This window comes from Mirounga leonina, unplaced genomic scaffold (genome assembly GCF_011800145.1).
Source record: "Mirounga leonina isolate KUSES-001 unplaced genomic scaffold, KU_Mleo_1.0 Mir_91, whole genome shotgun sequence".
Taxonomy (NCBI): domain Eukaryota; kingdom Metazoa; phylum Chordata; class Mammalia; order Carnivora; family Phocidae; genus Mirounga; species Mirounga leonina.
In genome coordinates this window covers 31,787,402-31,813,067 of record NW_023270839.1, presented here as the reverse complement: position 1 = coordinate 31,813,067, position 25,666 = coordinate 31,787,402, and positions in this window count along the sequence as shown.

Here is a 25,666-nt window from a genome sequence, read left to right as displayed (position 1 = left end):
TTGACCATCTTGTCATCTCTCTATTTGGACCATCAATCTACTCGTCTCTTTTTGTGCCATACTGTTTTGATTACCACAGCTTTGTAGTGTATCTTGAAATCTGGAATTGTGATACCTCCAGTTTTGTTTTTTCAGGATTGCTTTCGTTATTCAGGTCTTTTATGGTTACATACAAATTTTAAGATTTGTTCTAGTTCTCTGAAAAATGCTGTTGGTATTTTGATAGGGATTGCATTTCATCCATAGATTACTTTGGGTAGTGTGGACATTTTAACAATATTTGATCTTTCAATCCTGGAGCACTGAATGTCTTTCCATTTCTTTGTGTCATCTTCAATTTATTTCATCAATGTTTTATTCTTTTTGGTGCAATCGTAAATGGGATTGTTTTCTTAATTTCTCTTTCTGCTGCTTCATTATTAGTGTATAGAAATGCAATCGATTTCTATAAATTGATTTTATAACATAAAGCAGCTAATAACAAACATAAAGGAAGTAACTGAGAGTAATACAATAATAGTAGGAGATCACGATCCAAACAGAAAATCAATAAGGAAGCAGTGAGTAGAGCGTGCTGTTAGCAAGTTAGGTAGCATCAGGGCTGCCCTGGTACCTGCAGGTGGCCAAGTGTCTCGGCTGGGCAGCGGAGTAGGAAAATGGTGCCTGCCATCTCCTTTGTTCCTGGAGAAGTCTCCCAATGGTCCCTGCCCCTCAGGCACATAGTCAAAGATTAGTAAACAAAACTCCCTCCTGTATACCCCAGGTATTTTTTAAAACTGCCACTTCTATGCTCTATCTCTGGAGGCTATCTCTTTAAGGGTGAGAACTCAGTCTCCTCTCATCCTCCAGGCTCTCCTATGAGCCTGCTGATTTTTAAAGTTCCAGGGTTATTAAGCCCCACTAATTGTAAGAACTCTCAAAATTTGGCTCCTCTAGTTTTCAAAGCCAAATGTTATGGGGATTCATATTCCCCATTCAAGCTCCCAGGTGTGAGAGTCTGTTTCTTCTCCCTCTACACACTGAATTGTCCCCCACCCCCCCGACAGTCCTGTGGGTCCCTTTAGCTCCAGAACACATCTCTGCCCTACCTATTCTCCTCAGTGTGGCCTCTTCTCTACATTTCACTGTGGAGAGTCTGTTCTGCCAGTCTTTGGGTCATTTTCTGGGTTATTTTTACTGATGTGGCTGTTATCTAGTTGTATCCATGGGATGAATCGAGCTTAGGATCCTCCTATTCTGCCATCTTTCCTGAAAGTCTAATATATGGCTTTCATAAAGCTATTTGACTTTTTATACTTGAGAAGGATTTCCTAGGATTAGAGTTCCTCAAAACTCATTTTGATAAATACTATTCTGGATGACCATCTAGGTTAGGAGTTGGAAAATTATGGTCCAACGTCCCAACCTGTCTTGCTGCTTGTTTTTTTGTATAGCCTCTAAGCTAAGAGTGATTTTTATATATTTTAATGGTTGGAAATAATAAAAAGGATAGTGTTTTGTGATACTTGAAAATTATATGCAATTTACATTTCAGTGACATTGAACAACATTTTTTGGCACACTACCGCAGTCATTGGCTTACATATTGTCAATGGCTGCTTTTACACTACAATGGCAGAGTTGAATACAGTTGACCCTCGAACAATATGGGTTTGAACTGTGCAGGTGCACTTATATGCAGATTTTTTTTCAATAAATATATTGGAAATTTTTTTGGAGATCTGGGACAATTTTTTTTAAAGATTTTATTTATTTATTTGAGAGAGAGAATGAGATAGAGAGAGCATGAGAGGGGGGAGGGTGAGAGGGAGAAGCAGACTCCCTGCTGAGCAGGGAGCCCGATGAGGGACTTGATCCCGGGACTCCAGGATCATGACCTGAGCCGAAGGCAGTCGCTTAACCAACTGAGCCACCCAGGTGCCCCAATCTGGGACAATTTTAAAAAACTCTCAGACAACCCGCATAGTCCAGAAATATTTAAAAAAGAAAAAGTTAGATATGTCATAAATGCATAAAATATATATACATACTAGTCTATTTTATTATTTACTACTCTAAATACACACTAACCTATTATAAAAGGTTAAAATTCATCAAAATTTGTGCACAAAAACACAGAAAATACATGGCACTGTTCATAGTTGAGAGAAATGTAAACAAATATAAAGAGGCAGCATTAAATCATAACCACATAAAATTAACTGTAGTACATACTGTATTCTATTAATTTTGCAGCCACCTCCTGTTGCTATTGCGGTGAACTCAAGTGTTGGGAGTATCTGCTTAAAATGTTATGTGATGCTAATCATCTCATGAGCAGTCTGTCTCTCCAGTAAATTGTGTATCACAGTAAAAAGTGATCTCTTGCAGTTCTTGTCTACTTTTCATCATTTTTAGTGGAATATCATAAACCTTGAATAAAGAACACATAGGACCTATTCAAAGTGCCACTAGTGGAGCTGGAAGTCCTCAGAAACCAGAGAAAAGTCATGACATTGTAAGAAAAAGTTGAGCCGCTTGATATGTACCATAAATTGAGATCTGCAGCCATGGTTGCCCACAATTTCAAAATGAATTCATCCACTGTTAGGGACCACTGTAAAAAAGAAAAGGAAATTTATGAAGCCATCCCTGTCAGCAAACACGAAAATCTTGCACTCTTGTGAAATACATTTTTATCTCATTTTGAAAATGCAGCTTCTATGTAAGTGCAGCATTGCTATAAGAAAGGCATACCTATAGACTCTATTATGATTCAAGAAAAAGCAAAGTCATTATATGACAACTTAAACCAAAAGAAAGGTGAAGGACCTGAAACTGGAGAATTTAATGCCAGCAAAGATTGGTTTGATAATTTTAGAAATAGATTTGGCTTTAAAAATGTCAAGATAACAGGAGAAGCAGCTTCTGCCAACCAAGAGGCAGCAGATGAGTTCCCAGACACCATTAAGAAAGTTATTGAGAAGAAAGGATATCTGCCTGAACAGATTTGTAATGCAGACAAAAGTGTCCTATTCTGGGGGGAAAAATGCCACGAAGAACATTTATGTAAGGAAGAGAAGTGAGCACTGGGATTTATGGCAGGAAGGGATAGGCTAATTTGACTGTTCTGTGCAAATGCAGTCAGATTTATGACCAGGACTGCCCTCATCTATAAAACTGCTAACCCCCGAGCCTTGAAAGAAAAAGATAAATGCTAGCTGCCAGTCTTTTGGTTGTATAACAAGAAAGCCTGAACAGCGAGAACCCTTTTTCTGAATTGGTTCCTTTGATGCTTTGTCCCTGACATCAGGAAGTATCTTGCCAGTAAGGGACTGCCTTTTAAAGTTCTCTTGATACTGAACAACACCCCTGGCCACCCAGAGTTCAACACTGAAAGCACCAAAGTGGTCTACTTGCCTCCAAACACAATGTCTCTAATTCGGCCTCTAGATTAAGGAGTCATAAGGACTTTTAAGGCTCATTTGACATGGTACTCTACAGAAAGGATTGTCAGTGCTATGGAAGAGAACCCCAATACAGAGAACATCATGAAAGTCTAGAAGGATCACACCATTGAAGATGCCATCATTGTTCTAGGAAAAGCCATGAAAGCATCAAACCTTTCGTCCAGGAGAAACCTGCCCAGATGTTGTGCATGACTTCACAGGATTTATGACAGAACCAATCAAGGAAATCATGAAGGAGATTGTGGATATGGCAATAAAGGTGAGAGTTTCAAGGTGTGGTCTTGGAGAAATTCAAGAGCTAAACACATCACATCAGATGAATGAACGGAAGATGATTTGATGGAGATGAGTGCTTCGGAACCAGTGCCAGATGTTGAGGAAGGAGACATAGAAGTGCTAGGAAACAAGTTGACATTAGACAATCTGACAGAAGCCTTCTGATGATTCAAAACTGCTTTGACTTCTACAACATGGACCCTTCTTCGATTCAGGCACTGAAACTAAAGCAAATGGTGGAAGAAGAATTGGTACCATAGAGAAACATTTTTAGAGAAATGAAAAAATCAGAAATTATGATGTATTTGCATAAAGTCACACCAAGTGTGCCTGCCTCCTCTCCTGCCTCCTCTACCTCTTCCCTCTGCCACCCCTGAGACAGCAAGACCAACCCTTCCTCTTCCTCCTCCTCCCCAGCCCACTCAGTGTGAAGATGATGAGGGTGAAGACCTTCATGATGATTCACTTCCACTTGATGAATAGTACTAATCATCATGCCATACAGTCAATAAACTTATCTGTTGTGTTTGTGTCTTCATATGAAAACCTAATAACTGCAGGACAAGAACTGTGTGAGACAATTCTGTGTCACCATTACCAGCATCACCCAAGGGTTCATCACATAGAACATCGCGTATGAGACTGGTATGGAAGTGGACAGCCCATCCTCACATAGGCATAAGGTGAACGATAGTTAATATAAAATTAACAACGTGTTAGTTTTCTGTTTTAGAACTTTGCTTTCAAGAATTACAGTATGCCTCTCATAATTGGAGAAACTGCATGTCAACCTATCAACACAGGTAAGTGTTTTTTTCTTTTTAAAAAATGTAACAATGTTTCCAATACTGTATTATGAATATGACTGTAATACTGTATGCCATAAAAATTTTATAACAACTCATCCATTAGTATATAGTATATAGGCTAGGCTACCATTTATATCACTTATATATACCAATTATATCACTGCTTCTTTGTTATCAATGTATGCATTGTTATACCTATAAATAAATATAAATTTCTTTTTCACATTATCTTTTCATTTTTAATGCCAAATGTTAGTAATGTATGTAACACCTACAGTGCTTTATATCATATCAGATGATATTGATGTAGGTACTGACAATTTATCTTATAAGCAGACGGCGTTAACTTACATTATCTATAAATACAGTACAGTACTGTAAATATATTTTCTCTTATGATTTTCTTAATAACATTTTCTTTTCTCTAGCTTACTTTATGTGAGACTATAGTATAATATATACAATATATACACACATATAAAATATGTGTTAATTGACATGTTATCAGTAAAGCTTTCCATTTAATAGTAGGCTATTAGTAGTTAAGTCTTGAGGGAGCCAAAAGTTATATGTGGATTCTCAGCTGCGGTCGATCAGCACCTCCAACCACCACATTGTTCAAGGGTCAACTGTAGTTGCAACAGAGATCTCAGAGATCTTATGTAGCTCTGTCATCACTTCACACTGTTGTGGGGTGGCACTATAAATTGCAATGATGCAGTTATAACTGAACTATGTTTCAAGTGTCGTGTGTACCACCATGTGCAACATTTTGTTTTAGTTTTTATTACCAGTGCATCCCCACTCTGTCAAAAAGTAAGGCAAGTAAAAGTGGGCTCCAAATGTCATGTTTTCTTAAGGTGCAGTGGAGTATAAAATATTTTGTTGTTAAATTAGATGACGTATCATTATATTTATTATGCAATGACATTACAGCTGTGCTGTAATGGATCGTTGATTTATGACAAAGATGGTATTGCAGGTCAGAAGGGAGAGAAAGCCCCATCTAACTGAGAAAAAAATGTGAACCTGACCTTTTCTCACATCATACATGGAAACACTCAAGGTGGATTAGAAATCTAAGTGTGAAAGATCAAATAATAAAATTTTGATATATAACATAGAAGAATGACTTCACGACTTTGATATAGAAAGTTTTCTATAGAAACAGAAAACAAAACAAAAAGAAAACAAAGTACTGACCATAATGGAATATTGATAAGTTTGAATACATTATAATTAAGATCTTCTATTTTTCAAAAGATACCAAAATGATAAGGTAGGCCAGAATTTAACTGGCCAATTCCATGACAACCAAGAGCTCAATTAAGTGACCCCTCTAGGTAAGTTCCATTTCAAATGGATAGCAGTCACAGAGCTCAAAGTTTGCCCAAAAGAGAGCTAACAATCTTACCTTTCCTAGTCACAAAAATGTATAATAAATTTGTAATACTCATTCTCAAATATAAAAGTTAATTTATCAAATGAGAAATAAATGACTTATTGATATTTATTAATATTACTAAAATGTACTTTGGAAAAAACACAGTAGATAGTATTAGAACTAATATGTTCAAATATTTTACAAACAAAATATTTGTTTTTCATTCATATTATACCAATCACAGCATTTGAAAAGCACTAGTTGTGTTAGGTATGAAATTAACCTGACTAAATTTAAAAGAAAACACATTACAATGCAATTATCCATGTGGCTGTCATTTAGAGTCCTGGCTTTACTGAAATAATCATTAGGCTAGCAAATAAACCTCAACAAAACCAGTGCACTATTTTATGTTAGTAGATGCATTAGCTTTATTGTAGCTAGTGGGCAAAGACAATTTGATGAAACTTCTGGAGGATGACACATTTCACAGTGAAATATTTTTCCATCCTTTGCTTTATCTGGTAAATATAGAAACCATTAGCAGTTTAAATGTGGCCAGTTTAGGTCAATAAAAACTATGAATACAAATTATAAAGTTATTATTTCAAACTCAGTAATATAGTCGAACAGACAAATGTTAATGTGGCTCAATCAAATGATCCTATGGCTTTCATATATAACTACTAAAAAGAATAATCTCAGTAGAGTATTAGTCATCAAAATTTCCCTTTTATAATCTAACCATTCATGCTAAAAACAGCTTTTTAAAAAGCTCTTCAGCAAAAAGTATATTGGAAATCTCTGTACCTTCTCCTAAATTTTGCTGTGAACCTAAAACTGCTCCCAAAAAATAAATTTAAAGAAAAGGCCAGGTGAGGAAAGACACTCCCCTTTTAGGGACAGTCACTCCTTTTGGCCCATTGCCCACAACTTGACCATGTGGCCATACATAGCTGCATCAGGGGCCAGGAAATATAATTTTTAATCTCAGCTGCCATGCGCCTACCAGAAAGTGAAGAGGAATTGCTGGCCATAATTGATAGTTTCTACTATGCCAGTCAACAAGTTTGTTCAAGTAAACTTATCTCTGTATCCCCCATACACAAGATGGTGTCTGGATATAACAGAGGCACAAAGATGCGTTGTTGGAACCTATCCCACTGTTTTTACCTCATCCCATCTATTTCTATTTTGTACCTAATACTCCTTTGTCATTCTAATAAACAGATTATTGTTTGGGAGAATTCCAGAGAAAAATATTTTTGTCAGATATTGGAAAACAGAAGACCCTTATAATATTCACAACCGATTTACTAAGTGCCAAGCACTGTATGAAGTATTTTATGTCCATTGCCTCTCACAATTTTATTTGGAAGTGCAGCTCTTATAACCATTCAGAGATGAGGAAAGTAAGACTTACATAGGTTGACTAACTCAGAACAGTTGAAGCTGAAATCCAAAATGAATGTTCTTTCATAAGTAGTTGAAACCAGTCTAAATAGAAACATTTGGTGACCTGTTAGGGAAGATATGTCGTATTATTAAGACTTCAGTGAGAGACAAAACAGTGGCTAAAAATATGATACATTGCTTATGCCAAGGAATCTAAAACCAATGGAATGTCTGAAATTAGTTAAAATTGTTAAATACTGAAATGAATGAGCCTAAAATTGTATACTGACCCAATAAAAAAGTTATATTGCAGACATACCAGTGAGGCCCCAGAGTTACTAAAGTCTTTATTAAAGAACCAACATTCAGAATGTAGACATTAAAAAAATAAATTAGGCCCACTGTGCACATTTCAACAAAGAACAGTGGAAGTAATTCAATGCTTGTTGCTCAATATGTTGTAGATTCTATCAAACTGTGCCTTTGTTCTCTTTGTAAACAAAAGCAAACAAACCCAAACAACCTAAACTAACCATATAGAAGCATGTAAAATAATAAGAAAGCTCCTCCCTCCCCTTTCTCCCTATTCCCTTTTAAATCCTAATTCCTAGAATTAATCACTGTTAAAATTTGACATGAATGTTCCCAGGCTTTGTGTGTGTGTGAGACACAGTAAGGGAGTAATAATAATTAATAATAAAATAGAACAATTAAAACAGTATGCTTTAATAAAAGTTGTATGACTGTGGTCTCTCTCTCTCTCAAAATATCTTATTGAACTGTAGTCGCCCTTCTTCTTGTGATGTTGTGAGATAAAATGCCTACATGATGAGATGAAGTGCAATGAATGGCTGGCCATGACAATGTAGCATTAGGCAACTCCTGGCCTTCTGACAATTGTCAGGAGGATCATCTGCTTCAGGACCACAGTTGACCATCGGCAACTGAAACTACAGAAAGCAAAACTGTGGATGGGGCTGGGGGGGACTACTGTACAGAATTTTTCATCACATGTTTTTTTAAGCATTTACTATTTTTGATGTTATGATAATGGAAACATTTTCAATTTCCATTTCTAATGGGTTAGAAAAGCTATTGGTATTTGTGTATTCATCTTGTATCCGGCCATCTTAACAAATTTTCTCAGTAGTTTTTAGAGTTTTTCACTAGCATATCTAGTTTTTCACTGGAATGTCATCTGCAAATAGAGATATTTTTCTCCTTTCCTCATATTTTCTTCTTGCATGACCTAGAATTCCAAATTAAGGTTAAATATGCAGTAGACATTGACCATTTGGAGGAAAAAGGCTACTAAACACCTGAACCTTTTTTTTTTTTGGTAAGGAATATTGTGCTCAGTGAATTGGGTAAGGCCTGCCCCTTACTATATGAACAGAAAAAGTCGAATACTTTTCCCCACCCCCTCAAGCGAGGATGTGGGGATTTGAATTTAGACTCAGCTAGTCAGATGTGCCCCATTAGGACTCTGAGATAATGAAGAAAAGATGGAGGACCAAAGAAGAATTCATATTTTGACAATGGCACAACATTCTTCTTCCAGGGGTTACATTGCCCATGGCACCATCCATAACTGAATAGAGGAAAATTCTATGCAAGCTGTGGAATATAGCCTCAATCTCAGAGCACCACTTGTCCTCCAGACTGATTCTTTGGTGTGAATGTCATGTAATTCTGACTGCCTGGCCTCCTTTTTTTTTTTTTCCTGGTCAATTTCCAAGCCTACTTCTCCAGCTTTCCTGGCAATTCTGTGAATATAATATTCTTCTTTTTAAAGATTATTTTAAAAATGGATTTTTTTAAAAATATAAAAATAACCATTTTAAAGTGGCATTTCAATGGCATATAGTATATTCACAATGTTGTGCAGTCACCACCTTTATCTAATTACAAAACATTCCATCACTCCAAGGTAAAAGCCCCCTTGCCCAGTAAGCAGTTTCTCCCTATTCTCCCTTCCCCACCAGCTCCCAGCAACCACCAATTTGTATTCTATCTTTATGGATTTATCTATTCTGGATAGTTCACATATACAGAATTATATAAAATGTGACCTTTTGTATCTGGCTCCTTAATTTACCATAATTTTCTTTAAAGATTTATTTATTTATTTAAGTAATCCCTACACCCAACATGGGGCTTGAACCCACAACCCTGACATCAAGAATCGCATGTTCCACAGACTGAGCCTACCCGGCACCCCTGCTATAATATTTTTGAGGTTCATCCATGTGGTAGCACATGTCAGTCCTTCATTCCTTTTTATTGCTGAATAATATTCCATCATGTGTACAGACCATAATTTGTTTATCCGTTCAACCATTGATGGGTTATTTCCACCTTTTGGTTTTTGTGAATGGTGCTCCTGTGAACATGTGTGTACATGTACTTGAAGTATGTGTTTTCAGTTCTTTTGGGTATACACCTAGGAATGGAATTATGGGGTCATGGTAATTTTATTTTTAACATTTTTCAGGAACACCCAAACTATTTTCCACAGTGACTACACCATTTTACTTTACTACCAGCAATGTGCAAGACTTTCAATTTCTCCACATTCTCACCAGAATTTGTTATATTCTGTTGTTCTTGTTTTGTTGTTGTTATTGTTTGTCATTGTTGTTGTTGCCTTCCTAGTGAGTGTGAAGTGGTACCTCATGTAGTTTTGATTTGCATTTCATTAATGATTAAGGATAGCGAGCATCTTTTCATGTGCTCCTTGACTATTTGCATATCTTCTTTGAAGAGATGTCTATACAAGTCCTTTACCATTTAAAAAAAAAAGATTTATTTATTTATTTTAGAGAAAGAGAGAGCACAAGCAGAAGGGGCAGAGGGAGAAAAAGAGAAAATCTCAAGCAGACTCTGCATTCAGTGAGGATCCTGACGCGGGGCTCCATCTCACGACCCTGAGAACACAACCTAAGCTAAAACCAAGAGTTGGATGCTTAACCAACTGTGCCACCCAAGTGTCCCAGTCCTTTACTAATTTTAAAAATTAGGTTGTTGGTCTTTTTGTTGTTTTGAGTTGTAAAAGTTTTAACATTCATAGATTCCAGTCACTTATCAGATATATCATTTGCAAATAGTCTTCCTAATCCTGTACATTGTCTTTTCACTTTTTGATTATGTCCTTTGGTGTACAAAATTTAAAATTTTGATGATGTCTACTTTATCTGTTTTTTTCTTTTGTTGCTTGTGCTTTTGGTATAATATCTAAGAATCCACTGCCAAATCCAAGGTTATGAAGATTTACTACTATATTTTCTTCCAAGAGTTTCTGGTTTCAGCTCCTATATTTAGATCATTGATCCATTTTGAGTTAATTTTTGTGTATGGTGCAAGGTAGGGGTACAATTTCATTCTTTTGCGTGTAATATCAAGTTGTCCTAATATCATTTGTTAAAGGGACTTTTCTTTTGCCATTAAATGGTCCTGGCACACATGTCAAAAATCAATCAGTCACTGACCTCAAAGGCACAGTCAGCAAAAGAAAATATAGACAAATAGAACTACCTCAAAATTTTAAAATTTTGTTCATCAAAAGACACTATGAACATAGTAAAAAGGCAACTGGAGGAAAATATCTGCAATGTATCTGATAAAGTGTAAATGTCAAGCATATATATATATAACTCCCACAACTCAGCAACAAAAAACAAACAACCCAAATCAAAAAGAGGCAAAAGATTTGAGTAGGCATTTCTCCAAAGAAGATAAAAAATGGCCAATAAGTACATGAAAAGATGTTCAACATCACTAATCATTAGGTAAATGCAGCCCCAAACCACAATGAGATACCACCTTTTAGGATACCTACTATCAAATAAACAGAAAATAGGGCGCCTGGGTGGCTCAGATGGTTAAGCGTCTGCCTTCGGCTCAGGTCATGATCCCAGGGTCCTGGGATCGAGTGCCGCATCGGGCTCCCTGCTCGGCAGGGAGCCTGCTTCTCCCTCTGCCTCTCTCTCTCTCTGTGTCTCTCATGAATAAATAAATAAAATCTTTAAAAAAAAAAAAAAAAGAAAAGAGAAATAAACAGAAAATAACAAGCATTGGGAAGGATGTGGAGAAATTGGAATCCTTGCACATTGTTAGAAGGAAGATAAAATGGTGCAGCCACTGTGGAAAAAAGTTTGATGCTTCCTTAAAAAATTAATAGAATTACCACATGATCCAGCAATTCCACACCTAGACATATACCCAAAATAATTAAAAGCAAGGTTTTGAAGAGAGATCTGTATACCCAAGTTCATAGCAGCATTATTTACAGTAGTCAAAAGGTGGAGGCCACCCAAGTGTCCAACAATTGATGAATGGATAAGCAAAATATGGTATGTACATACAATGTGATATTATTTGCCCTTAAAAAGGAATGAAACTCTGACACATGCTACCATGTGGATGAACCTTAAGGACATTATGCTAAGTGAAATACGGTAGTTACAAAAATACAAATACTATATGATTCTACTTATGTGATGTTCATAGAGTAGTCAAGATCATAGAGAGAAAAATAGAAAGGTGGTTGCCAAGGACAATGGAGAGGGAATAGAGGAGCTAATGTTTAATGGATATAGAATTTCAGTTTTATAAGACAAAAGATTCTGGAGATCGATTACACAATATGAATGTGCTTAATAACACTGAACTGTACACTTAAAGTGGTAAATATGGTAAATTTTTTTATGGGTACCTTACCATAATTTTTAAAAGTCAGTATAGTAGTTACCTTTGGAGAGGTAGGAAAGGGCTTTGATGAGGAAAAGGCATGCATTTTCACTGTCATTGTACCCCTCTACTATAATTTTGGTGGAATTTTTGGGAGTTAGTGAGGTCAACTCTTAAATTTGAATCACTGTGCAGATTTTTGTTTTTCTGATTTTTTAAGGTGATAATACCAAGTAACAATGTGCAAAGCATAGGGTAAAATCATAGGGGAAGAGAGGAAAAAGTAAAACAAGATGAAACCAGAGAGGGAGACAAACCATAAGAAACTCTTAAACACAGGAAAAAAACTGAGGGTTGCTGGAGGGGAGAGGGGTGGGGGGATGGGGTAACTGGGTGATGGACATTAAGGAGGGCATTATATGAGCACTGGGTATTATGTAAGACTGATGAATCACAGAACTGTAACTTTGAAGCCAATAATATATGTTAATTAATTGAATTAAAATAAGAAAATAAAATCAGAAAAATCTGATGGCAGTAGAATTTTACATGGAGAAGTTCTAATAGTCAAATTTGAACATCCTCATGTAGTTCATGAGAATGAGTTCATCCAGCTGCAGGGGGTGGGAAGTTGGATGGATAAGAATTCACTGATTGGGTCATACAGCCTCTTAAGTATTTGAAAATTAGCTTCAATTATTTATCAAGGAAATCTCTTTCCCTTTTCTTCCAGTACTTGTAGTCTTAACAATAAGACTGCCGTCTTAACAATATTATGTCTTTCAGTCCATAAACACAGGGTATCATTCCAATTTTTTGGATTTCTGTATTAGTCTCTGTTCTCCAGATAGATAACAAATAGGTTAGGAGAGGGAGGAGGGAAAAGAGAGAGAGAGGTAGATTTACTATAAGGAATTGGCTCATGCAATTATGGAGGCTGAGAAGTTCAAGATCTGCAGTTGGCAATATACCAGCAATCCAATTCAAACAACAGCCATCTTAGTGTGCTCACAATTCTGTGATTCTCAAGAGCTTCCAATTTATCTGGGCTCACTGTACTTCTCCTCTTCATTTCCATCAAATATTGGGATCTGGCAAGGATTATTTTCTTCTGTCCATTTTAGGTCAACCTCAGCCTCAGATTATAACATGATGTTATCCAAAGTATAGGTTTAGACAGACAATAAGTGAAGACCAGGTGCATTCTACCCGGGGAAGAGGAAAGGTGGTAGAAAACTATAAGGGAGGGATGGAGGGAATAAACAGCTACTGAGTACATCTCTAAAGCTGTTCTATCGTTTTTAAATAGGTTATGTCATTTAATATTTATGACAACCCTATGAGATACAAATTATCATTGCCTTTTGTATCAATGAATAAAAAGAGAACTTTTTGATAACATTCCCGAAGTTAGCTACATCACACAGAATATGAAAATAGAGTTCAGAATTCAGGTGGTTTAAATCTGTTTTGAGGTTGTTTCCTGTCCCCCCAGAGGTGGTTAGCTCTGTATTTAGCTTGATTATAACCAGAAAGAAGTCAGAAATCAGCTTTTGATCAAGATAAGAATGTATCGCTGGCCTTTCTAATTTTTTCATGCACTTTTTACCAATTAGTGTGACAAAGATGCTTTGCTAAGTGGAGGAAGGGTCCATATTTGACCAAGAGGAAACAGGAGTCACACTCAAAAGTTTGTCTTTTGTTCCTAAATATGCTACCAGAAGATAAACAGATTCAAATTCTGTATTTTAGAATTTGGAGTTGTAGACTAAAACATCACAAACAGTGCTGATTATGTTTAGATGTTAAGTCTATTCTTGCTGCCAAATGACCAAAAAAAAAAAAAAAAAATAGTGGTGATCATTGAATTTGCACCAATGCAGCCTTTGTGCTTACTTATTCATGAATGTGACACTAATTTTCCCCAACTCATAAAAGGTTTATAAGAGCACAAGAGGGAACATACTGAAAAGTTTTAAAATATTTAGTAATTGAATGGCACGTTTTCAAATTATGCTGGAAAATTAAAGTCATTTTTCTTGTTCAGTGCAATAAACCTGCATTAGTAGTTCATTGCTTAAAAGAGATCAAAATCCCTGTTTACATGTTTAGAATCTGCTTCTCTTGTATGGAGATACGGAAAAAAGTGAATATGTTTCTAGATGTACATAAAGCAAACTTTTGTTAGGATATCATTTCCTCCAATTTCTGCATCCCAAACCAACCTATTTAGCCATTCTCTTAACTTGTATTTCTACTTATTATGAGGAGCACCTGACCATTAAGACAACTGTTAACTCCTTGGGGACAGTTCCAGTCTTTAGATTTCATTCTTTCTAGTGTCTAGAGCAATGGTTCTCAACTTTGGCTGCAGGTAAAAACCAGCTGTGATAATTAATTTTATATTTCATCTTGCCTGGGCCATGGTGCTTAGATTATTTGGTTAAACATTATTTCTGGTGTGTCTTTGAGGATGTTTCTAGACAAGATTAACATTTGATAGGTAGATCGAGTAAAGCAAATTGCCATCCCCAATTTGGTTGCCTTCATCCAATCCATTGAAGTCCTGAGTTGAAGAAAAGGCTCAGTAAGAAAGAAATCTTCCTTTCTGCCTGTCTCAGAACTGGTACACTGATATTCTCCTTCCCTCAGACTTGGACTCAGACTGGAATTTACACCATCAGCTCTCCTGGTTTTCAGTAGTTCAGACTCAAACTGGAACAATACCACCAGCTTCCTTAGGTCTCCATATTGCCAACTGCAGATCTTGAACTTCTCAGCCTCCATAATTGCATGAGCCAATTCCTTATAGTAAATCTACCTCTCTCTCTCTTTTCCCTCCTCCCTCTCCTAACCTATTTGTTATCTATCTGGAGAACAGAGATCCTATATAATTGGAATGAACCCTGTATTTATGGATTGAAAGACATAATATTGTTAAGACGGCAACACTGCCTGAGATGGTCTACAGATTCACTGCAATCCCTAGCAAATCTCTAACGGCCTTTCTTTTTTTTTTTTTAATTGCAGAATTGGAAAAGCCAATCTTCAAATTCGTATGGAATTGTAAGGGCCCCAAATAGACAAAACAGTCTTGAAAAAGAAGAACAAATTTGGAGGACTCACACTTTCTGATTTCAAAACTTACTACAAAGCTACATAATCACAACAAGGTGCTACTGGCATAAGGACAGACATACAGATCAATAGAACTGTGAGTACGAAATAACCCATGAACCATGGCCAGTGAATTATTTTCAATTTTCTATTGTGGTAAAATACACAAAACATAAAATTTACCATCTTAGTTATCTTTCGGTGTAAAGTGCAGTAATATTAAATACATTATTATTGTTGTGTGACCATCACCACTATTCATCTCCAGAGCTCTTTTCATCTTGCAAAATTGAAACTATACCCATTAAACATTAACTCCATAACCTCCCTTCCCTCCAGCCCCTGGCAACTACAATTCCATTTTATGTCTCTTAATTTTGACTACTCTAAGTACCTCATATAGGTAGAACCATGTAGTATTTATCTTTTTGTAACTGGCTTATTTCACTTAGCATAATGTCCTCAAGGTTCATCGTTGTTGTACCATGTGTCGGAGTTGCATTCTTTTTAAAAGGTAAATAATGTTACATTATATGCAGATACCTTATTTTGCTTATCCATTCATCCATTGATGAGCACTTGTGTTGCTTCCACCTTTTGACTATTGTGAATAATGCTGTTATGAACTTGAGTGTACAGCTATCTCTTCAAAATCTTGCTTTTAATTATTTTGGGTATATACTCAGACATGGAATTGCTGGATCATATGGTAATTCTATTTTTTAAATTTATTTTTGTTATATTAGTATCAGGTGTACAATATAGTGATTCAACAATTCTATACATTACTCAGTGCCCATCACAGTGAGTGTACTCTTAATCTCCTTAATCCCCACTATTTCCTTCATCCCCCACCTCCCCTCTGGTAATCATCAATTTGTTCTCTATATTTAAGAGTTTGCTTTTTTGTTTGTCTCCTTTTTTTCTTTATTCATTTGTTTTGTTTCTTAAGTTCCATGTATGGGTGAAATCATGTGGTATTTGTCTTTCTCTGACTTATTTCACTTAGGGTTATACCCTCTAGATCCATCCACGTTATTGCAAACGGCAAGATTTTATTCTTTTTTATGCTGAGTAATAGTCCATTGTGTATAGATATTGCACATCTTCTTTATCATTCATCTATGAATGGACACTTGGGTTGCTTCCATAATTTGGCTATTGTAAATAATGCTGCATTAAACATAAGAGTGCATATATCTTTTAAAATTAGTGTTTTGGTGGGGGGTGCCTGGGTAGCTCAGTTGGTTGAGTCCAACTCTTCATCTCAGCTCAGGTCTTGATCTCAGGGTCTTGAATTCAAACCCTATGTTGAGCTCCACACTGGATGTGGAGCCTACTTAAAGAAATAAATAAAATTAGTGTGTTTGTATTCTTTGGGTAAATACCCACTGGTGGAATTACTAGATCGTATGATAACTCTATTTTTAATTTTTTGAGGACCCTCCATAGTGTTTTCCACAATGGCTACACCAGTTTGCATTTGCACCAACAGTGCACAAGAGTTCCTTTTTCTCCACATCTTCACCAACAATTGTCATTTATTCTTAATTCATTTTTAAATTGTTCAGTTAGCATATAGAAATGCAACTGCTTTTTGTTGGGCATTGATTTTGTATCCTGAAACTTTGCTGAATTCATTCATTAATTCTACATTTGTGTGTGTGTGTGTGTGTGTGATCTTTAGGGTCTTCTGTACTGTATTATGGTAATCATGTCCTTGTTTTTCTTTATACTTGACCACATAAAACATGCATGTCTAAGCAGTATAATTTACTTTTATCTGGTTTTGTACTTCATATGCATTGAATCATATAAAATGTATTATTTTGTGTCTGGCTTCCTTTATTCAACATTATGTTAGGTTATCCATGTTTTTGCATCTGAATTGTATTCATAGTTTGTTTCTTTCATTACTGTTATTATTTCATTGTGTAATAAAAGCGTTTTACATTCTATAACTAAGGGACACAATTTCTACAGTTTTTGGTGATGAATATTTGGATATTTTCCAGTTTTTTGCTACTATAAATAATAATACTATGTATAGCAGTTCATTGGCTGCAAAGAACACCCTTGCATGTGTCTCTTCATACACACAGGCAATTCTATAGAATATGAACATATGTAGCCGTAAAACTGTTGGATCAGGAGGTATGCCTATCTTAAAATTTAGTGACTAATACCAAACTATTTTCTGAAGTGGTTGTACCAATTCTATTCCACTTAGAAGTACATGACAGTTTCTGTTCTTCCACATTCTTGACAACTCTTGGTTATATTAGTCTTAAATTTTAGCCATTCTAGTAGGTGATCAAAGGCATCTATTACAGTTTTAGTTTGCATTTTCCTGAAGATTACTGAGTTGAGAACCTATCCAAGCCTTTGTCCATTTTTCTACTGGGTTATTGTTCTTTTTCCTTATTGATTTGTAGGAGTTCTCCAAAGTGGATTGTGTTGCTGCTGTCAAGTGTTTGAATGAATGCTCCAGTCAATGCTCAAATTACTATATTCCAATCTTAGGACTCGAGATTTTCTGGGCCACAGATGACCTTTAGTTAAGCCCTAGACTCTAAGTTTTCCACACTAACTTTTGAAAACTATGAAAAGCTCTGCTTCACAGAAAACCCAACCTGCAACAAAAATGTTTTTGATAATTCTGCAGAGCTAGATGGAGTTTAGTGTTTAAGGTGTTTATTCGGGAGTCTTGTTGAGTCAACAACTGTGAAAAGGAGGTAAAGGAAGCAGAAATTGGGTAGAAGGAAAAGTCAGGCTATGATACAGACCCAATAACAGGTGACTTGAAATGGCCCATTAGTGTTGTCCTAAGTAGGAACAAAATGGCCAAACTTTTATACCTCCATATCAATTATTGGATGTGGGCCATTCTAGGAATGGTATGATCTTGGTCAGGTGGCTCCCTACAGCTGAGACAATCCCTGAACAGGGCAATAACTGAAGGCTCTTTGCTGACAGCATTCTTAGCAGCTGAAGCATCAATTATTTCCTTGAAGACCAATTTGGGCTATACAACTCTGTGTCCTCTCAGCTACTTGTTCTAAGTCAGCAAATGCCCCCTGTTTTTCTCTACTCTGGATTTAACTCCAGTATTTATTTCCTTCATATGATTTACACTTTTTGATGCTTTTAAGAATATGGTTGTTCTATTCTAACCTTTTTTAGTTTTCTTCAATAGGAGTATTGGTCTAAATTACCTATCCACCATCACCAGAAGGGGAAGTCCTGATCAGGTCTAATAGCTAGGGATGGGAGTTTTAATGTCTTTATAGAGATTTGGCTAACTTTGGGATAGAAACTTGAACCTAAATAAGGAGCTGGAACTGAGCCCCTGAATAAAACTAGGGTCTCCCCAAGGATGCTATTTCTATGAAAAGGAGACTAAATGAACTTCACCCATGAAGTTTTTGGAAAATACAAGGTATCTGGTCATCTGCCTGATTTGGGGAATGTCAGAGGAGCAGAGCTGGGGTTCTCCTCTAAGAAAATTAACCATGAGACCACTCCACCAGTACTGTGTGTGGTGTACAGTATCTGAATTTATATTATCCCATGCTCTAATTCATTAATTTAAAAATTATCCCTGACTATTGAAAAAATGTGAGGGCACACAGCAGGAAAAAAACCCTACAAAATTGTTCCATGGGGATCTTCTACACCCGCAGGATGCATTAATTTACACATATAAAGCAAATCCCCATTGAAGTTAAGCTAGAAATAAAAATTTATAAACAACATGAGGTGATATAGCATGAGGAAGAGTCACCAGACATAACAAACTGGAGAACTGACTGACAGGCTAAGAACTTGAGGTGACAGAATAATCTCAATCTACAAAAAAAATTGTTAAAATGGTCGTAGATGAAAGAAGTAATAGCAATCACAATGATAAATAAATCACTGTGAGAGAAAAGAGGCAAATTTAAAAAGAATGAAGCATATTTTTATAAATGAATATAGTCATTATAGGCAGTGAAATTTAAAACTCAGTAAATGTTTAAATAGTAAAAAAGGGAATTAGTAATCTGGAAGATAGATCACTGAATATTACACAGACTGTACATTAGAGATATGGAAAACATGAAAGAGAGGTTATAAGATATAAAGGGTATAATTAGCACGTCTAACATATATCTCAAAACAATTCTACAAGGAAAAAAATAGAGGAGCATCTATGTTTGTAGAGAAAATGGCTGCACATTTTCTAGAATTAAAGAAAGGACATGAATCTTCAGACTGAATATACACCAAGTACCCTACTGGATAAATCAAATGAAATGCAGAAGTAGACACATTGTCACCAAAGTACAGAATACCAAAGACAGAAAGAAAATTTAAGACACCAAAGAAGAAAAGACAGTGTATTTATAATGGAAAAAAAAATTCAACTGGCTGACTATAGACTTGTTATGTTGACAGTCATAAGATGATAGAATAATAATTTCAAAATATTGAAGGAAAATGACTCCAACTCTATAAACCTATGCCCAGTGAATTGTCTTCAGGATAAAGGAAAAATAAAATCCCTTCTAAACAAGCAAAGGATAAATTTATTGCACTCAGACCCCTGAAGAAAGATAAAAATACATACTTTAGGAAATTTAACCCAGAGTGAGATATGGACTGTAAGAATAACATGAGCAAAACAATGTGGATAAATCAAATTAATAGATGATGATATAAAAAAGAAAATGAAGAATCACATTTTAAGAAGAAAGAGATATTGACTAATTTTAGATTTTCAGTCAAGTACAATCAGTAACTCCCAAATCGGTAAAGGGAGAAAAGGTAAGTAAAGAAAACTCAATCCAAACTTTTTCTGCCCATGGGTCCTGTCCCCATGCTTTAATAAAAACACCTTTTTACACTGGGGGAAAAAAAAGAAAATGAAAACTCAATCAAATGAATGAATGAATACATACATACATACATACATACATACATACATACGCAAGCAAGCAAGCAAGCAAGCAGACAAGGGGGAACAAATAAAAAGCCTCGAAAGTAGACAATATGGTAGGAATGAATCCAAATATATGAGTGGTCATAATAAATGAGATGGATTGAACTGGTCAAGATTGTTAAATAGGATTTCAAAATACAATCTAGCTATATGTTTTATACCTAGAATTCATCTAAAGTACTATGACACAATAAAGATGAGGACTTGAGACTGTTGCTGTGACCATGACCCCATTTATACCCAGGCTGGGGAGGCCTTGGAAAACTCAGTCTACTCTTATAATCTGCTGGATCTGTATACAAATGGTGATTCATGTTTACTGACCCTGTTATTTAAAAAGATTTGTTCTGCAGTCTTCCAATTTTAACACATTCATTTTGAACAGAAGCATTATTAATTCTCCAGTATTTGAAGAAATGACTATGGACAAAGGGCGCCTTTTGGGTTTTCACATGCCAATCTGGAAATGATGCCAAGGTTTATTGACTACTTGCACCCTTCTGCAGTCTAATTCAAAATGTGCAAGCTCATTCTAGCTCAGTCCTGATAAATTAGAGCTGCAGTGCAATCAGAAACTCACTGTTTGCTGCACTAAACACAAATACCAATCATTCCTTGGAGGAGACCATAAAACTACAAAAAGATTTTATTATGTTGGAGGTCTTAAATAGGGTAACTAAATATAGTACTGAAGTTTGTTCACTGATGTTAAAACATTAAAATTTTCCTAGTATCTTATATTATTACATTTTGCTTTTAAACTTGTTATTATTTTGATTTAATTTAAATATAACACTCAGTAATAGGTATTAAATAATTAGTTTCATTGGGTTTATTAAAATATTAAGTCAAGCAATTATTTATTATCTTTCTTATGATAAGATGTAGATAGAGGATAGATGCACAGTCACTTCTTAAGGCAAGATTGTGAATATTATCAACACTTAAAGTAATATCACATATGACTAGAAAGATTAATGGAACAAAATATAATTCATAGATGAAAAATTTGTAGTGATGTTTATATAACTGTATGTGTTTGTCAAACTCATCAAATTATACATTTTAAAAGAATATATTTTACCACATGTAAATTATACCTCAATAAATCTGACAAATTATTTATGTAGCTAAATTTTGCTATAGCAGTTACAACTAATTTAAATTTGCATCCTCAGGTTTTGAGAGCATCTGTACCTCTACATCGTGCCCATGAGTAATATTAAACAAATGTTTTGATCTTTGTTAAATTATAGGTAAAATTATACTACTTATAGGTAAAAAGTAGTACACCATTGTTTTTTTTTTTTTTTTTTACTTGCAACTTTTAAAGTATGCACTGGATGAGCATTTGTTTTTATTCTTAGCACATTTTGTTGTGAAATGACTTCTCATTTCATTTCCCACATTTCTATTAGTGGTGTTTATCTTTTCCAACTGAGTTGTAAATACTCATTGTGGATTTTTAAGTGGCACTTCATAATTAATATTCAAATGTTCTTGCCAATATGTTGTTTTTAACTTTAATATATATGGCTTTCATTGGCAATGTTACTAATTTTTATGTAGTCAGATTTACTTATTATTTTCCTTAATGTAATCCTGGTTTTACATCATTTATCCCTACTCCAAGATTATATATAGAAATCTATGTTTTCTTCTAATAACTTATGGAGTCATTTTTGTTATCAAATTTTGCTTTGGGAAGAATTTATTTGGGTATAAGTTGTATAAGCATGACTTATTTGGAGAATCTGGCTTTTTCCCACTAATGCCCCCCTTTGTCATATACTAAACTCCCATATCTGTTATAAAGCAGAATCAGACCTATAAAAACAGAATAAACTGATGGCTGCCAGAGGGGAGAGAAGTGCGGGGCTTGGGCAAAATGGGGGAACGGGAGATATAGACTTCCAAGTTATGGAATGAACAAGTCATGGGAATAAAAGGTACAACAGAAGGAATACAGTAAATGATATTGTAATAGTAATGTAACAGGACAGATGGTAGCTACACTTGTGATGAACATAGTATACTGTATAAACTTGTCAAATCACTAAGCTGTACACCTGAAACTACTGTAATATGATGTGTCAACTAAAATCAAATACAAAAAATCTTTGGGGGAACAAATCATGATACAAATAAACAAATTTAGTTACAAAAAAAGATGTATATATAGACAGTGGAATATTACACAGCCATAAAAGAGAATGAAATCTTGCTATTGGCAACAACAACATGGATGGTTCTAGAGGGTCTAATGCTAAGTGAAATAAGTCAGTCAGAGAAAGATAAATATCATATGGTTTCACTCATGTGTAAAATTTAAGAAACAAAACAAATGAACAAAGAAAAGAGAGACAACAAAAGACACAGACTCTTAAATGTAGAGAACAAATTAGTAGTTGCCAGAGGGGAGGTAGGTGGGGGGATGGGTGAAATAGGTGAAGGGGAGTAAGAGTAATCTTGTCATGATGAGCAATGAATAGAATTGTTGAATTGTTATATTGTATATCTGAAATTAATATAACATTGTATGTTAATTGTACTTGAATAAAAAAAATCAAGGATCTCAGTTAAGTAGAGAGTCATACCATGTTTATGGATTGGAAGAAAGAACATAGTTAATTCTTCCCAAATTAATATTCTGATTTAACACAATTCCCACCAAAACCTCAACAAGAATTTTTGTAGATATAGAGAAGATTCTTCTAAAATTTCTATGGAAGACAAACTAGAATAGTTAAAAAAATCAAGAGAGATTGGTATTATTGATGAATAGACACATTGATTAATGGAACAGAAAAGAGACCTCCCCCTGCAATTCCCACACAAATATGCCTGAATTTTGGCAAATGTGCAGATGCAATTCAATGTAGGAAAGTTTGCCTTTAAACAAATGATGATGGAGAAATGGACACCCATAGGTTAAAAAACAGACCTTGACCTACATTTTATACTTTACATATAAGTCAACTCATGGTGGATTTCATACATAAATTTAAATTTAAAGCTATAACACTTTTAAGGGGGGAAGAAAAGGAAAAAAATCTTCAACATCTAGGACCAGGCCAAGAGTTCTTAGACTTGTCACCAAAGCACAATCCATAAAGGAAAATTGATAAACTGAGCTTCCTCAAAATTAAAACTCTAAGAACACATTAAGAAGATAACATAACAAGCAATGAATGTGAAAAATTATTTGCCAGCCACATATCTAACAATGCACTATCTAAAATACATAAGGAACTCTCAAATGTCAACAATAAAATAATCCAATTAGAAAATGGGAAAAAAAGCACAAAGAGACATTTCACTGAAGAGAATATACAGATGGCAGAAAAGCACGTGAAAAGTCTCTGGGTATAAGTCCTACTTCTATTAATAACTGAAAGTCCTGGTGGCTTTAGAGAAATGCGAATTAAAACCACAATGAGATATTACTACATATCTATCAGAATGGCTAAAAGAAAACAGTGATAATACCAAATGTTGGCAACATGAATAAACTGGATCACTCATATGTTTCCAGTAGGATGGTAACATGGCATATAGCCACTCTGAAAAGCAGTTTGGCCATGTTTGAATAAACTGAACATGCAAATGCCATATTACCGGGCGCCTGGGTGGCTCAGTCGTTAAGCGTCTGCCTTCAGCTCAGGTCATGATCCCAGGGTCCTGGGATTGAGTCCCACATCGGGCTCCCTGCTCGGGGGAAGCCTGCTTCTCCCTCTCCCACTCCCCCTGCTTGTGTTCCTACTCTTGCTATGTCTCTCTCTGTCAAATAAATAAATAAAATCTTTAAAAAAAAATGCCATATTACCAAGCAATTGCACTCCTGGGCATTTATCCTGGAAAAATGAAGAATTATATTCATATCAATACCTGCGCGTGAATGTTTACAGGAGCTTCTTTGTAATAGCTAAAAACTGGAAACGACATAAATGTACTTCAGTGCATGAATGATTAAACAAATGTGATAAATCCAGACCATGGAATGCTGCTCAGCAATAAAAGGAATGAACAAACTGATACACACAACACCCTGAGTGAATCTCCAGAGAATTATTCTGAGTGAAAAAAGCTAATCCCCACAAGAACAACAGTGTTGGCGAGGACGTGGAGAGAAAGGAACCCTCTTGCACCGTTGGTGGGAATGCAAACTGGTGCTGCCACTGTGGAAAACAGTATGGAGGGTCCTCAAAAAGTTAAGAGAACTGCACTATGATCCAGTAATTCCACTACTAGGTATTTACCAAAAAAAAAAAAAAATAAGAAAACACTAATTCAAAGGGATACATACACCTCTATGTTTATTGCAGCATTATTTACAATAACCAAATTATGGAAGCAGCCCAAATATGCATCCGATAGGTGAATGGGTAAAGAAGATGTGTATACATACAATGAAATATTATTTGGCCATATAAAAAGAATGAAATCTTGCCATCTGTAACAATATGGATGGAACTGAAGATTATAGTGTTAAGCAAATAAATCAGACAAAGACAAATGCCATATGATTTCACTCATGTTGAATTTAAAAAACAAAACAAATGAACAAAGGAAAAAGAGAGAGGGACAAACCAAGAAACAGACTCAACTATAGAAAACAAATTGATGGTTACCAGAGGTGGGGGGGGTGGTAGGGGAACAGGTGAAATAGATAAAGGGGATTAAGAGTACACTTATGATGAGCACTGAGTAATGTATAGAATTGTTGAATCACTATGTTGTATACCTGAAACTAATGTAACACTGTATGTTAACTATACTGGAATTAAATTTTAAAAAACTTAAAAATAAGATAACCCCTAAAGGTTTCCTACTGAATGATTCCATTTATATAATATTCTTTAAATGAATTTTAGAAATGGAGAACTAATTAGTATTTGGTTCTTGGTGGGGAGGTGTAGGAGGGAAGTAGATGTGTCTATAGAAGGGGAACATGAGGAATCCTTGTGGTGATAGAAATATTCTGTATTTTCACTTTATTAGTGTCAATATCTCAGTTTTGATATTGTTAGTAATGCAAGATGTTACTATTGGAGGAAAAAAATGGGTAAAGGGCACACAGGCTCTCTGTATTATTTTTTGCAACTGCATTTGAATCTTTAATTATCTCAAAATAAAAATTTTAAATTAAAAAAAAGTTAAATATATACTTAGCATATGATTCAGCCTTGCCATTCCTAGTTATTTACCCAAGAGAAATGAAAGCACTGACTATACAAAGACTTGTACATGGCTGTCATAACAGCCTTATTTGTAATAGTCTAAAACTGGGAACAACTCAGATGTCCTTCAACAGGTGAATGGGTAAACATATTGTGGTATATTCAAACAGTGGAATATTACTCAGCAAAAAAAAAAAAAGAGCTGAACTTTTGATACATGCAACAATATGGATGAATCTCAATATAATTAGGCTGAGTCAAACAAATATAAAATTCTAGAAATGCATATTAATCTATAGTTACAGAAAAGAGATCAGATGGCTTCACAGTTGCATTTCAATGTTTATTAAATTGTATACTTTAAATGTGTGCAACTTATTGCATGT